This window comes from Anopheles aquasalis, chromosome 2, assembly GCF_943734665.1.
Source record: "Anopheles aquasalis chromosome 2, idAnoAquaMG_Q_19, whole genome shotgun sequence".
Lineage (NCBI taxonomy): Eukaryota > Metazoa > Arthropoda > Insecta > Diptera > Culicidae > Anopheles > Anopheles aquasalis.
Genome location: NC_064877.1, coordinates 25202501 through 25217500, shown reverse-complemented (window position 1 = coordinate 25217500; position 15000 = coordinate 25202501). Strand labels below are relative to the sequence as shown.

Genomic DNA, 15000 nt, shown 5'->3' with positions numbered 1-15000 from the left:
TCTGTGTTGTTTCCGTTGGCCAGCTGTAAATGCCCTTGACCGGTGCTGCTTTTGTTCCATTCATTGGTGGTCTGTATGAAAAGAATAACATGACGCTATCAACCCTTCCGGGGGTGCATTGATGAAAGAAATAATGAAATGCATTCCACAATCGATCTCGCGCGTTGAATCCTAGTGACCAAAAAAGAGAGACGAAAGAATGGGATTTCTAGCTCGTTTATGAGAGCAGCGAAGGCATCGGAACGCCAAGCAATAGCCACCCTAAGATGGGCCACCCCACAATGGCGGATCGGGCAAACCAATTACGGAAGGATCATATTTCACATTTGACCTGATTTTAAGCCAGCCTTTTCCCTCTCTCTCTCTCTTTCTCGCTCTTACTACTGACAGTCCGATCCGCGCGTCGCTTACTTTGTCATTTCCGTTCCGTCGGTTGGCCTGCTTCGATCGCTCGGTGCGCTCAATCCTTGCCCAAAGCAAACATCCTTTGTAGCGTGCGCCACAGCAAACTGCTCCGCATCATTGGCGCGGCCCCAAAACCAAGGGACGGAAAGAGTGAACGAGCGAAAGAGAGGAAAAGGGAAAAGAAATGAAAAACCATATCTCGCGACGGTAATAATGAGTGGCGGTGATGCTATGCGATGATGATGATGATGATTGTCAAAAATGCCATAAAGCGTAGGAACCCGCGAGGCAAAAAGCTATAGTCGTTACGCTGTAGAGGCGTTACAACCGTTAGGGAAGAGAGAATCGCGAACGAAGAGAGAGAGCCGAGAGGCCAAAAAACAGGATAAAAACAGCGCGCGCGACTGATACGGCGTCCGGTGCAAAATTGTAGATCAAAAAGTAAAGAAGACACTAAATTTGTGGTTTCGAGCGAAACCAGTATCAACCAACAAATTGTGTCTAATTTTCATTTTCATTACGTTGGAATAACATTTCCAACATTTCCACAAATTTATTACTTCGATTGTGGACAACATTCCACGTTCAGTAAGTGAAGCCAGGAAAGAGTGCTGCACCAACCGCGAAGTGTCCGGAAATGTGTTTGTTCGCGAGATTGTGACGGTGACTTCGTCTCAATCCACCACGAGTGACGTCAGGAGATGGAGCCCGCTGCAGCCGTGACATCGCCAAGAAGAGGACAAGCGGAAGGGCGACAACCGTCGGTGAACTCGTCGTCGTCGTCGTCTACGGACACGGCGACCGAAAACGACGAGAATCGTTCGATAGCAGGAGTCGGCATCGAGGACCAGCCTATCGGCGCGCAAAATGGCCAAGCAGTAGGCGAGATCCGGCCCGTCGGCGTGAGAAATGCCGGCCAAGCCGAAGTCTCGCTAGAGGCACAATGGCTCGCGATCGAGAGGGCCAAAATCGATCTCGAACGCCGAGAACTAGAGATCCGAGCCAAGGAGCTCGAGTTGAGGATGAAAGAAGAACGGAAGGTTACCTTCACGGAGGACCCTAGAAGAGGGTCGACGCTCCCTCGCGAGAGCGAATATCGCCATCACGCGGGAAGGGAGCCAGAATGGCCAGCCGCGATGGCCTCCGGGCTGAACGCCCCGGTCATCGAACCGGCAAGGCAAGATGGTCGTCTTGCATCAAACTTCGACCAAAATCTTGGCCGAGCAAGCCAAGTAAACCACCAACCCGTGGCAGAACACCAGTGGATGCAATCGTTAGATGCGACGTACGGTCCCGGACCGAGCGGCGCGTTCGGTACAACTAGAAATGGACGAAGCGCGTCTCTACCCGAGAACGTTGACCCTGAGGAGAGGCCGACGCTCCCGTGCAACCATGGCGACGCGCGAACGCGTAACCATGGCGACGAGAGAACGCCACCAGAATGGCGGATGGGAGCCAGTTCGTCGGCGATCCACCCGCTACAATCCGCCCGGCACGCATTGGACAATGCTGCCCGGGCCACCCAACCAACGGTAGAAGCAGGGCCATCGAGGCAGGAAACGGCACGCACAACTGACTTTACCGGCCACCAGCATCCCGACTACACCCGGTGGCGTGAGCCGCTGGACCAGAGAAACGGTATGGGCACGAGTTATGGTGCATTCGGTGCCGCGACGGAGGATGATGGATTTGGTTACGCTAGGCAGCCACTATCACAGACAGCGCTGCCGTGCCAGAGTGCATCGGGCACTATGTGGCTCACCCAAGCCCAAAGATCGGCGAGAGAACTAACGCGCAAGGAGAATATTCCGAAGTTTAACGGCGACGCGCGACAATGGCCGATGTTCATCGCGAGATTCGAAGCATCCACGACCCTCTGTGGATATTCGGAGGAGGAAAATTTAATCCGGCTGGCGGATGCACTGCGAGGACCAGCATACGATGCGGTAGAGCACTTGCTGCTGCTACCAGGCGGCCTTCAGGAGACGCTGCGAACGCTCCGCATTCGCTTCGGAAGGCCGGACCTGATCGTCGATGCCATGGTGGAAAAAATCCGAAGTCTACCACCACCTCGAGCGGAGCGCCTCGAAACAATCGTTGAATACGGATCGGCGGTGCGAAATCTTTGCGCCACCATACGCATAACCGGCCTTAAAGAGTACGAGTGCAATGTTACGCTGCTAAAGGAGCTCACCGGTAAGCTGCCAGCGACAATGCGGCTAGATTGGGCGCTGCGAAAACAAAACATGGCGCCAGTGACTCTCCTGAAGTTCGGAGAGTGGATCAGCGAGTTGGCCGATGCCGTGAGTGGCGAGATTTCCCCTTCGTTTCCGAGTCGTCTGACAAATGAGGCCCAACGACAGAAGGAGACGACAAGGCAGCCCTCACCGAAAAAGATATGCGTAGGCACGCATGGAGTATCAAAACGGCACTGCCTAGCATGTGATGAGGGATGTTCATCACTGAATGAGTGCCGGCGCTTCAGCGACATGGATCCAGCGATGCGACACCAAATCGTGAAAGACGGCGATCTCTGCCGAAATTGCCTCCGGCTGCACCGTGGAAACTGCCGCAACAATGGCTGCGGCGTAAAAGGATGCGCGAAGAAGCATCACCGATTGCTCCATGATCACTATCACTGCAACGAGCACACGCGCACAAGTCACACACCCGAGCACGAGGGAGATCGCGAAAACACACAGATCACTCGGCAACGTAACGACGCCGACCTCCAGCGACCACCCACACCAAGCAGCTTCCACAACACGACGGAACACGGCACCACACAATCTAGGAGCTGCCTAGCATTACACTACACACGCAATGACGGCGACGCGCTGCTTAGGTATGCGCCGATTACGCTGTACGGAAAAAACCGCTCCATCCAGACCGTCGCGCTGATGGACGAAGGGTCGACCCGTACCTTCTTGGACCACGACCTGCTCAATGAGCTGGAACTCGAAGGCACGCCGCGTCCCATATGTCTGAGCTGGACGGGTGACACCACGCGAGAAGAATCAGACTCATTACAGATTGATTGCGTGTTGGTTGGAGCGGCTGACTCGTCGAATGCTTACAGGCTCACAAAAGTCCACACCATCAAGAAACTGTCGCTCCCAACACAAACGATGTGCGTTCGCAGCATGGGACGGCACTTCCAGCACTTAAAGGGCCTACCAGCCACGTCCTACCGCAACGCAGTTCCTCGGTTATTGATCGGTGCCGATCACTGCCATCTGATCAACGGCCTGGAACACAGGGAAGGACAAATAGGTGAGCCAATTGCGGTGAGATCACGGCTGGGTTGGACGATACACGGCCCACTCCGCAGCCTATCCTTGCTCACCGAAAGCCAGCCCACATACGAGGCAAACGCAGGAACAGTCGAGTCGGAAGGAAATGATGCCGTGTCCAACGGTAACCTGGCCGACGAGTGTTCCAAATGTATGGAATCACCTAGCCAAATGCTGATGGACGATGACAACAAACGCCAACGGGCGCACACCTTGAGCAGCAGTTCCGATACATCATTGTCGATTAGCAGCAGCAGCATCTCTTCGATATCATCGTCCAGCTCGTCAAGCATGTCCAATTCGTCCAGTCCGTCATCTCCAGCCGTTCTGAGTTCTTATGTGAAAGATCGTAGCGCACCGGCACTGAAAAGAGTGAACAGTGCTTCGAATGAGGAACGCGAAAGTGACCGCGAAAGTAAACTCACGATTATTCAGTCATTGCGCGACCGTGAAGAACCAACCCGGATGCCAGCGCCAGATGGAGTACTCCCGGCAGCGACGACACCACCGACGATCCGCAGCATTCGCGATGATTCCTGCCTAACTGACGCCACCACCAAACCGCCCGATGATCAACGCCGTTACTCGTCCGGAGAAGATCAAACTTGGCCCGGCTTAAGGAAGTGCGCGACGAAGATAGGCAGCGATCGCAGTGTGAAGCGTACTGGCACTGCACGAGAGTTTAGCGGCAGACCCAATGTGATGTGGAGCTGTAATTCGCCGATCGCAACGTTCCTTGGCAACTGCAGCGATGTGCTCATACGCCTCGCCAAATGTTCACTGGCTGTTGTAATGCACATCCTCTTAAAAATGATTCAATTTCTTATGGTTACTTTCAGGACGTTGATTTACCTGCTACTGGATGTCGAGGACAGCTCCACCATAACCCTGAATCGTATCGTCCTTGGCAGCTCTAACGGGAGCACGCCGCCAGCGATATCCGATGATGCGGAAGCCGCTGTGCAGTCATCCTGGAAAGCAGCACAAAATTACGCAAAACAGTCCTGGGCGATGTGGGTGCGTGTATATTTACCTACACTAGCAAAACGAACGAAGTGGTTCGAATCGGTGAATCCACTAGAATTAGGCGAAATCGTGATCGTCGTTGATCACACGTTCCCGCGCGGCGAGTAGCCGAAAGGCCGAGTAACCGAAGTGACCGAAAAAAGATAGTGACGGACAGTTACGACGCGCGCGCGTACAAACCGCGAAGAAAAGAAATACGATAGGCCGGTCACGAAACTCGACATACGGCCACGCGGTAGTTAAGTAAACAACAAAAGCAGGAATAGAAGAAGGTAGTAGGACCAGTAGAGATGTAGGAATAAGTGAGATAGATAGCAGAACTCACAGTGGCTCCTACGCAAAAAGATCGTGGTGTTAGAAGGACATCACTGGGAGGTGGAAATGTCAAAAATGCCATAAAGCGTAGGAACCCGCGAGGCAAAAAGCTATAGTCGTTACGCTGTAGAGGCGTTACAACCGTTAGGGAAGAGAGAATCGCGAACGAAGAGAGAGAGCCGAGAGGCCAAAAAACAGGATAAAAACAGCGCGCGCGACTGATACGGCGTCCGGTGCAAAATTGTAGATCAAAAAGTAAAGAAGACACTAAATTTGTGGTTTCGAGCGAAACCAGTATCAACCAACAAATTGTGTCTAATTTTCATTTTCATTACGTTGGAATAACATTTCCAACAATGATGATGATGATGCTGGGACTAGGGCTGGGACTGGTGGACGGATGGCACCGGGATTCATTATTCCCGTACTAACTGGAGTGAAAATCCGGCTTTTTGCGGATTTTCCCAGCGTGCATGGTGCGCATTGTTTACGTTGGACGCGGCGAAGACTCGGGGAGAGGTTGCTGAGGTTGCTCCCGGAAACCAGGCAGGTTTGCCTTTAGCCGGAGGGTAGTGGCAGTACGAACCGCAAATCGTAGGATGCCGTGGGTCGATATTTTCCATCGAAACTCACTGCTCCACTCCTGGCGCTGGTGCTCTTGTGGTAGTGGTGCAAACGGTGGTGCAGCAAACCAAGCAAAAAGTCTCATGGAATGACTTTGGATGCATTGCGAGCCAGCCAGCCAGTCAGCCAGCTCATTCACCGGCGGAGAATTGAACCATTCAAGTGTTGATAATTTAGTCCTTTCTTTCGCTGGCAACAATGGCCAGCCAGGACCGGTACACACCCGAGTGCCGTTCCACGGTGATGGTGAGCATCTCGAACGACCGCTTGAGATGGCCGAGTGGCGTTGGTTCACACATCTTGATGGAAAGGTAATTGTAGAGATGCCAGAAACAATTGCAGGCACCGTCAAGTCGCCAAGAAGCAGCGGCAGAACAATGCGCCCGTTTAAAGTGGCTCCGTCTATTGGTATGAGTGTGTGCTTGAATCGAGAGGTGCTGTTGTGTGCCCCTCTCTCTATGGGTGTATGTGTGAAGATAAACATGTAACCAAGAAGTATTCCCAAGGTGGAGTTTAAGGGGTTCTTATTGTTTTTCTTTTCATTCGCATTAGGTACAGAGGTTGGTAGAACAAACAACAATAATATCCTCACATTAGCTCGCTCGATGGTTTAAAAACGTCCGGGAGTCGATGGTCTCTAATCCGCTGGCTGAGGCAGCCTTAAAAGTGCTCACCCCCTAAAACAATGCCAACGAGGAGGCTATCGGACGCCGGATGTTCAAAATGCAGCTAACCACAAAACCTGAAATCCGGGCCACCATTTCTGGTGTGACGCAGGTTTTAAGGACCGCAATTCCCATATTAAATTACAGGACCAGAGTGGAGCGCTCTACCAGCCAACCAGTCAGCAGAGGTCTACATCCGGTTGGGTTGTGGTGACCAACACGGTCTACCGGCAGTTCCGGTACCAGTCGTGCTTGCGACGTACCTTGGAGCACTGATTAGTACGTCCGCGGGCACCGTAGGTTTGCAAATAATGACCTTTTCAAGTGATGGGTATGTGCATCGCTAGTGAACCAGGATTATCGTCATGGAGTGAGATCGCTTGCTGGATCTAATACAAACTGGATACTAGCTGGATACTGGGGATAAAAAAATGATGATTGAAAAGTATAGCTGCATGAAAAATTGCCCGCAGTGAATGGAAATTCCTATCCCTTCGAAGGAAAATAAAAGTTTCCAGCAGCTGTTGCTTAATTGATTGAGCTCGTAAAAGTTATGCGGGACCCAGAGCCTCTGATCGCTTCCCCATTCGCTCCGGTCCTTCCCGGTGATAACACTGGCAGGAAGAGTGTCATCCATCGCCCCCCACACCCATTCCACGACCAAACCCGGTCCGTTTCGTCCAGTGTCCTAACGAGGCTTTCTCCGAGACGCGTTGTGGTGATACTTTCGAGGGCGGGAAATGAAATTTTAATGACCACGATAATGGGACTGCCTGTCTGACTCTCTGTATGTATCGTTGCCACGGGAATTTGTCGGTGCCAATCTAACCATCGATAATAAGTTTCGGAATTCAGCCACTGGATGCTGGATGCGGACCGCGGTGGTGGTCCGCGCGCCCGCAAATTCCCGCAGCGGTATTCGATGTGCATCAATTATGGAGGGAATTATTTACGTCGCTCGAGTCTATTGATTATACATATTTGATGAGGGGAAGCTGCGGGAAGGGAAGCAGCGTTCATAATTTGCGTGCCGATTGCTGCCGATACTGCGCAGGAGGTTTTTGGCTGATGAAAGCTGGTGTTGCTGGTGGAGATGTGGTGGCATCTCCCATTGCCAAACCACCAGAAATGGGAGAGCATGTTGGACATAGTTAACGTTCTTCGATTCGTACATTCTTCGTTGTGTAATTTGTGGCATGACGCATTGTTAGTAAATGATCGAGTAAGGGATAATATAAGAAGGCATTACTTTTCGTTGTACAAATGCTTCATTCAGGGTTCTCAAATACATACTAGCATGCAGACCGTAGATCAAATTATCAACCTATCCGCGGGGCCATTTCATCACATAATTCGTGAGGTGCATGGTTTTATTTAATTTGCTTTTTCCTACTAAAGGCCAATCGTTGGCAGCGTTCGTGGCAGTGTTCGTTCAACAGAGAAGTAAAGGCAATTGTAAAACCCAGTGTGGCGGGGAATACCAAATAATGTAGATCCGTTGCCGAACCCGATAATGGAGGCGCCAGGTAACCGGTAAAATGGCATACTTTCAGGGGTTTAATAATCATCTTTTCTCTCGATTTGAACGGTGCATTTGAGTTGTTTAACCTTAAGCAAATCTTTTGAGGCACACATAATAGCTTTATCGCCAGAAATAAAAAAGGAACAAATACAAAAGTAGAATTATTCAATGTTCAAACAGCAAATAAAAGTAATCGAGCCACATAGTTTCAAGGGAATAGAGTGATACTTGAAATTCGCATTTCCAAAAACCATTCCCTAATGGACAACATTTAAATGCCACCGAATCCGACGTCAATGTAGAGAGCGAGAAAGTGAAAAATCCCGGCTTCTAAACTTTTCCGCCATCATCATCGTGAAACGGGGCTTTGCCATCGGCAACACACTCACCACTCACCTTCGAGAACATTCAATTAAAGCCATGCTCCACAGAAGGAAGCAGATCCTTGGGGTCCCAGGCCTGCCAGTATGCCAGCAGTGGAGTTCTGCTCTCCTCCCGCCCACCGGTCCCCGATAAGTCACACAAAATGTGCGATCCTATTAATAAACGTTCCATTTTCTCCGTTCCCGACCGAGCTTTCATCAGCTCCATCGGTGTGCTACCGGAACACTACCGGATGGTGCCGGCCGAGGGACATTGGCACTGCCGGTGGTAAAACGGAAACTTTCAGCGACAGATAAAACGAGCTGACAGTAGTGACTGCGGTAGGGAAGGGAAGTGAATGGGAAAAAGGAGGCAAAAGTTTTGACACACGACCAAGCCGAGTCCGTGTGAGTGTATGTGTGAAAGTGACATTCACGTTCCATGGGCGGAAAGTTTTGGTCTCGCGGCCACGCTGGTGGCACCAAGCGATCATCACGTAAAAGCCTCTCCTGAAGTGAAGCGCGAATGGTGCCGGAACCAATCCACGGCAGACCATGTAGCGTCAACCAAAGTTGGCCATCTTGGACCACTCTACAGGAAATCGATCGGTAAAGACGCTTTTCACAGTTTTCACCACAGGGACTGAACTGGTAATTCTCGGGAAAAGCCATTGGGAAAAGCGATATTAATTTATCACTCCCGGTGTGTGTGTTTGTATGGAGTGGGTGGAAAAGTTTCGTTCCATTTTGTTTGAGGAATTTAAAGTTTGTCACTTTGGTAAGCAAAACGCACTTTACTTCGAACGTAATGGAAGGTGCGTTCTTATGCCGAATGATAAATGAGCATGGGCTTAAGCATGTGAGGTGCATTTCTTTTCGCCTTAATGGAATTCTGATTTTTTCTCAACCGAATCAACGGGAATGTGAGGTCATGAGTTATCGAAGCAAAAAAAACTCTGAGCTACTTGTTGCGATGCTCAAGCTGTTGATGGGTGGCACGTTAAAGGGTTTTAATCATAAAAAAACAAGAAGTTGTCCGACCAGTTGGGCCAATGTTAATGAGACTCATTGCGTGAGAATTCATCGCCATCGCGGGTGCGGAGGGTTGGCCTGATTAATGATCATAATTTGCTACTCCATTTGAGGAATGGGAAAGCATTTTTCTTCATAACCAGTAAGGGGATAGCGCTTGTCCCAAACAAACGGACTCGGGAGCATAAAAAGCATTTCATAGCTTCTTCACTTCGTCGAGATGTCTTCAAGCGGTGGTACCGTTTGATCGGATAGTTTTTTTTTACAAAACTCTTTTCGAGCGCATATGTTTCCTGATGACTGAAGCATTTCAAATGAATTACTGCTGCATGAAACGGATAATGATGTGACTAGTGGCACCGGAAGCCCCGAGAAACATATGCTCGAAAGCATCTCAATAGAATGAAATTGCTCGACTAGAGAGCGAAGCTAGAGACGGATTTTCAAAGTTGTGTTGAACGCTGCCACTGATCCGTTGCTAATGCTCTAGAACCAGTAGCCATGTTGAAAGCCAACATATTGATGTTCAACCATTTGTTCGCTCCATTCCAATGTCACCAACATTGGAGCACATTAGTTATCACTCGTTCCGAGTTTCTTTCAAAAAAGAAAAAAAGAGGGAAAGAAAGAAAATCTCCGCAATATGTTTTGCCTGCCAGACTCAGCAGCAGCAGCAGCACCACAACCATCACCAGATCGATACAGGCATGAACCATAAACCCGCACGGAATTGAGCTCGACGTTGCGAGCAGTAAAGGCGCCTTCACGATGACGGCGACGACGTCGACGACGATGCGACTCGCAAGTAACAATCATAACGCCAGCTAGCATATCGAAAGTGCCCATAAATTCTGTGCCAGGGAGCAGCTCTGTGACACCGCAGCACCACCACCACCACCACCGGCTGGGACACGCTCGACAGAACCACTTCATTCGCTTTCAGTTTTCCAACGCGAACACTCCTTCGCTTCGCACTTCACCATGCCACTCCAAGAAGCTTTTATTTGCGCCGCTTCTTAAGCACGGCCCAGCGAGAACGGGCCGGCGTGGAGGACCCGTTTCGATTGGATTTATTCCCCCGGCGGGATGGGTGGCCACGCCACATTTGCCGCTCGCGATTCGCTTTGGCTGTTGTTTTGATTTTGGATTTTACGAGCGTTTAGATAATTTACCGGCGGCACTAAATCCCGGGGGGGGGGGGGGGGGTGGTAGACAGGGTAATGTGGTGGAGGGAATGGAAAGGAGGCAGAAAGTGAAAGAAAGATAGAGATGGAGGGAGAGAGAGAGTGGGAATTAGAAGCTAATTTATTGTAATTTATATTCGCATTTTCTCGCGAATGCGCGATCATTTTTTAACAACGCTTACAGCCCTGCAGTGAGGTGGCTCTTAATAATTTTAGCCAATAAAAGCAGAATGAACGGTTGGACTGTAATCATCGTGTGCTGCTGCTGCTGCTACTGCTGGCCGATGATGCGGAACACATTTAAATTAATTTGACCACAAAAAGCATCCCTTTACCGGACCATTTCATCGACTGTATTCTCCCGATCGATAAAGTCCAGAAGCATGGCCCGTATAAATCCGGACCTTTCCACCAAAAAGGGGGAAAGGAGACCACCCAGAGCACGTTACAGCGATGGAAGGTGGAAAAAGGAAGGATCCGAAATCGAAGAAACTCCCTTCCGCCCTTGTTAGAGTCAAATGTCAAAGCCCCAAAGCCGAATGGTCGCCGGAAAAGCCCCCGAGCATGTCGGTGTTAAGACCGCCGAAAGGCTTTGGCCTTTTGACATTCCGGCGGCGACCTACATTCCGGGCTACTAATCCGACGCGTCGTCGTAATCTTCTGATTCCACATCCCGGGGAGCGGCGACAGTCGTCCCTTTTCGTTGCACATGTCGGTGGCATGGATCATTTCCCAATGTGCTTTTCCTTTCCACGAGCGAGCAACGTGCCCGTTCTGGGAGTTCTCAGCGTTTTCTAGTTAACCAACCAAGATGAGTTACAGGTCGCCATTAGTTTGTGGTCCAGTTGACCACCGAGTGTGCGCAATTCCGCCAACGATTGTTTATTCCGGGGTCTCTGGTTCCTGTTTCTGACAAAACTGTAATCGACCGAGTCCTGCAGTAATGGCGAACCATTGTGCTGCTGTTGTTACCTGCAGTGTGTGGGCAGTTTTTCTCCGGGGAAAAACCAACCGATATCATATAAATCATCACGATTCATGCTCGTCAGAACTTTGATCGATTTTATCCCGATGATTTATGTTACTCCGAACTCCGTGGTGGCAGTTGCCGGCTGTTGCTATGGCAATCGAAGCTTCCGCAACTGGACGGTTGCTGTGCGCACAAAGCAAGCTGTGCTTCAGGAAACCAACTGTTCGATGTGAGAAATCATTGGTGAATGTCTCTCCAAACCGTGAAGACAGAAAATCACGCGATGGTTCGTTTTAAAAAGGTAAGTTCACTGTTGTGTTGTTTGGCAATTTAGCAAATTTCCAGTTCTTACCCTCTGCTAATCTACTAAACGCATTCCGCGGGCTCTGTTTGCTGGCAGAGATTGGTTATTCGTCTCGCTCGGTTGTTATCAATCAAGTAAGGATCGTTGGAATTTAACAATTTACACTCCAAACAGCAGTAGCACCAGCAACAGTAGCAACACCAGCCACAGTGGCAGCTTTTCGCATTTTTGGAAAATTGAAATTTACTGCGAGCCATCCATCAAACGCGAACACCGCGAGACCCCTTCAGGCGCAAATGGATTAGAGTTTAAAACGGCAAACCGGAGGGGGCGTCCGCGTTGTGGCGCTGCGGCTCACCTGTTGGGTAAACATTCTTGGCTTGTCGGGTCTGGAGTTTCCCCCCCCCCTTCCATTTTGTTGCCATTTTCTTAATTCCAAAGAGCGTTCCATTCCATCGCTCGCTCGTTCGCCGGTTAGAATGTTTGGGGTGCCCACCGAAGGAATGCTGGTGCCGCTTGGCATACCTGGCCCAACAACATACTCTCTCTAAGCCGGAAAATGGCGGAAAATTTCACCCTTCAAAACCTCCCTTCGTCGCTGCGCTGCGTAGTCGCCCGTTTGTCCGTTGGTTCGTTACAAATCAAGGTTTCAGCCAAGGTGACAGTGCGTCATTAATTATGCGTACGGCCGCCTCCGGGCAGCGGGCACATGGCTTATGTTCTCGCGGTGCGCGTAACTCACGCACTGCCTTTCCTTCCTTCCTGCGTCACTGCTCCTATCACTGCTTGCAGTTGAATTTTTGGGAAACGGTTTTGGAGCGGTGGAATCTCCGCTCTTGGCGTAACGAAAGTTTGCAAGGAAGCATAACCCCCGCAAGCGATCAGAAATTCACGCCAATCCTGTCAGTTTGTTGAATTATGGGGTGCGGTGTGGTGGCGCCGAAAAGTTAACCGGATTGTGACAGTGAATGAAGCGACGAATAATTCATCGAATTTGTTTTGCGAAAACCCCGTTTGCGATCGTTTAGACCGAATCGAGAACGGTGCGCCCGTGTGTCTTTCTATAAAAGGTTCAAAAATCCACCGAATGGAGCGCAAAATGTTAATATTATTCGTTTGAGAAAAGAAGAGGAACTCAGGTTCAGAATGTAGAACATCGCAAGCCGCACAAACAGGCAGCTCTCCGGGGCCATTGAACTGTCCGTGCAACGATCTGCGCCACATGATGGGACAAATAGAAATTTCTCTTCAAATTCAAATGAAGTAAAGCACAAACCCATACATGAACATGCGCACAGGTCTGACCGACAGCAGTTCGATCCGGTACCACATGGAGACAAAATCGCATTCTACGGCGGTTTTTTTTTTTGCTCAGCATTCCATTTCGTATTCCTTCATCGTCAACCGGTGGATCGAGCGTCGGCGAAAGTGTGTCACACGATCCCGCACCCCAACAACGAATGTATTACAATTCCGCACCAGCCTCTTCTTGTTCTTTCTCTCTGTCTCTCTCTCTTTTCCACCTGGTTCTTCACCTCAATACCAACCACAGACTAGTTGCGATGAGTGGTTTTTGCTCTGCTACGTCTCTCTACGTCTTCTCGTTTCAGTTCGACGAAACAAACCGACAAGAAGAAGTTACCACCGGCCGCAGCACCCGCTTCGTGGGCACAAAACCATGTCGAGATGTTCTGCTGCCACCCACTCGGTGCACAACTGGCCCAAGCGCCCAGTTGCATCAAAGTGAATTTCCGCCCTCGAGTGTGCGGCTCTGCAGCAGCTCATTAGTATTTATGAAAGATTTCATTGAAAGACGAGTCCATCGCTCACTATTAGTGGTAATGAGCGAGGACCGTTGATAGTGATAACCGGTGGTGCCGCAAGCAGTCACTTGATTGCAGCACAGAATCCACAGCATGGCCGTGTACGAGTGAGATGGTAACTACTTGAGTCATTCCGATGACAACTTCAACGTTCGTTGGATGAAGAGGATTGTAATGCAAAGTCCGTCCTTGTAATGTAATTTACAATTTTTGAAAAAACAGCAATTCGATTTATTTAGTAATGCCTTTCTCCGAACCAGTATAGCATTCATTTCTGGAAAATTGTTGTGAATCGATTGATATCGCGAAAGTGGAAAACGATCATTGTAAGTCCTTACATACGCATACAAGAGCAGCACTTCCCATCAATATCATCATCCACAGGGATGCTGAAGAGCGTATCATAGTGGACTGGTGAACTCATTACAACGATAGGTATCGAAAGCAAACTCAATTGAACCGAATGAATTAATGGAATCCAGCCCCTATTCACGAAAAATGGTGAATGAAGTGCGAGCTGCTTTCGCAGAATATTTACGGGGATATGCAATACTTTAATTGATAGCATTTATTCCCTATCAGCGTGAATTAATTATGTAGCTTATAATGAGTTGAGCGTGGGTTTCAGATTTCGATCAGCAGCACAACAGCACAATGAAGTGTTCTCGTGTAATTGAAAAGGAATTGGCAAACCGCACTCCACTGCAGGTTTGCATTTGGCGAAGCAGGCGAAGGGTGTGCTGGTATTTGGTCTTTAGTTTTCTGGTTAATTGAACAATTTAAATGTTTTTCAAGTCGCGTGGCTCACAATAATTAAAAAAAAAAAAGAAATGATGCCAATTGACTCCAAAAATTAAGAAAGTGTAGCTTAGAAATAGTAAAGCAGAAATATTTTTCGGAGAGATTCTCGAAATTTACGCCTTTTCTTCTCAAAAGTGCGCATCTTACGATCATTTAAAAATTGACATTATGAATTTATACTTAGGGAACATTTTTAAAAGGAAAGCCTGACAGGTCCTTTGTTAGAGCAGGAAAAAAATTGTACTTCTATCATATTCTGTAACAATTCATCAGCGTGTAACAGGTCCATTTGGGCGGTTAGAAACTCTATTCCGGACCGAGAGCTCCGTTCCTTCGTGGCCTTCGTAGCGAACGCAATCGGAAATGCTTCCCACAGTCGGCGCGTCATGTTTTTCACCGTCCCGGGTAAGGGAGCAGAGGGGCTCCGGTGGACTGCGGGACGTAAGACCCAGCATCAGCACTGTCTCGCCCTGTCGTCGCGAGATGGACGAGTCACGCTGGATGCGCTGGATCTATTTTTAAAATCACCTCGAACGTCAACCTCAAGGGTAGGACGAAAAAACCGCGACGGTTTGGAGCTGGCTGGTGGTGGGAAACCCCACGGAAAATCATAACCCGAGCTGGCGGTGTGTTGGTTTCCGGTTGCATCAGACAACACCAGCAGCGGTGACATC

The 15000-nt window shown here is 49.5% G+C and overlaps 1 protein-coding gene across 6 annotated transcripts in view; it reads right to left on the bottom strand.

The window, feature by feature from the left end:
• LOC126569542 (uncharacterized) overlaps positions 1 to 15000 on the bottom strand; it is a 147743-nt gene that overhangs the window by 67795 nt on the left and 64948 nt on the right. The window contains exon 1 of one of the 6 annotated variants that reach the window (XM_050226716.1): positions 3329 to 3561. The exons of the other annotated variants lie outside the window; for them this stretch is intronic. The gene's annotated coding sequence lies outside the window, so the exon portion shown is untranslated. Of the gene's footprint in view, positions 1 to 3328; positions 3562 to 15000 lie in introns of those variants that run through there. 6 annotated transcript variants of the gene reach the window in all.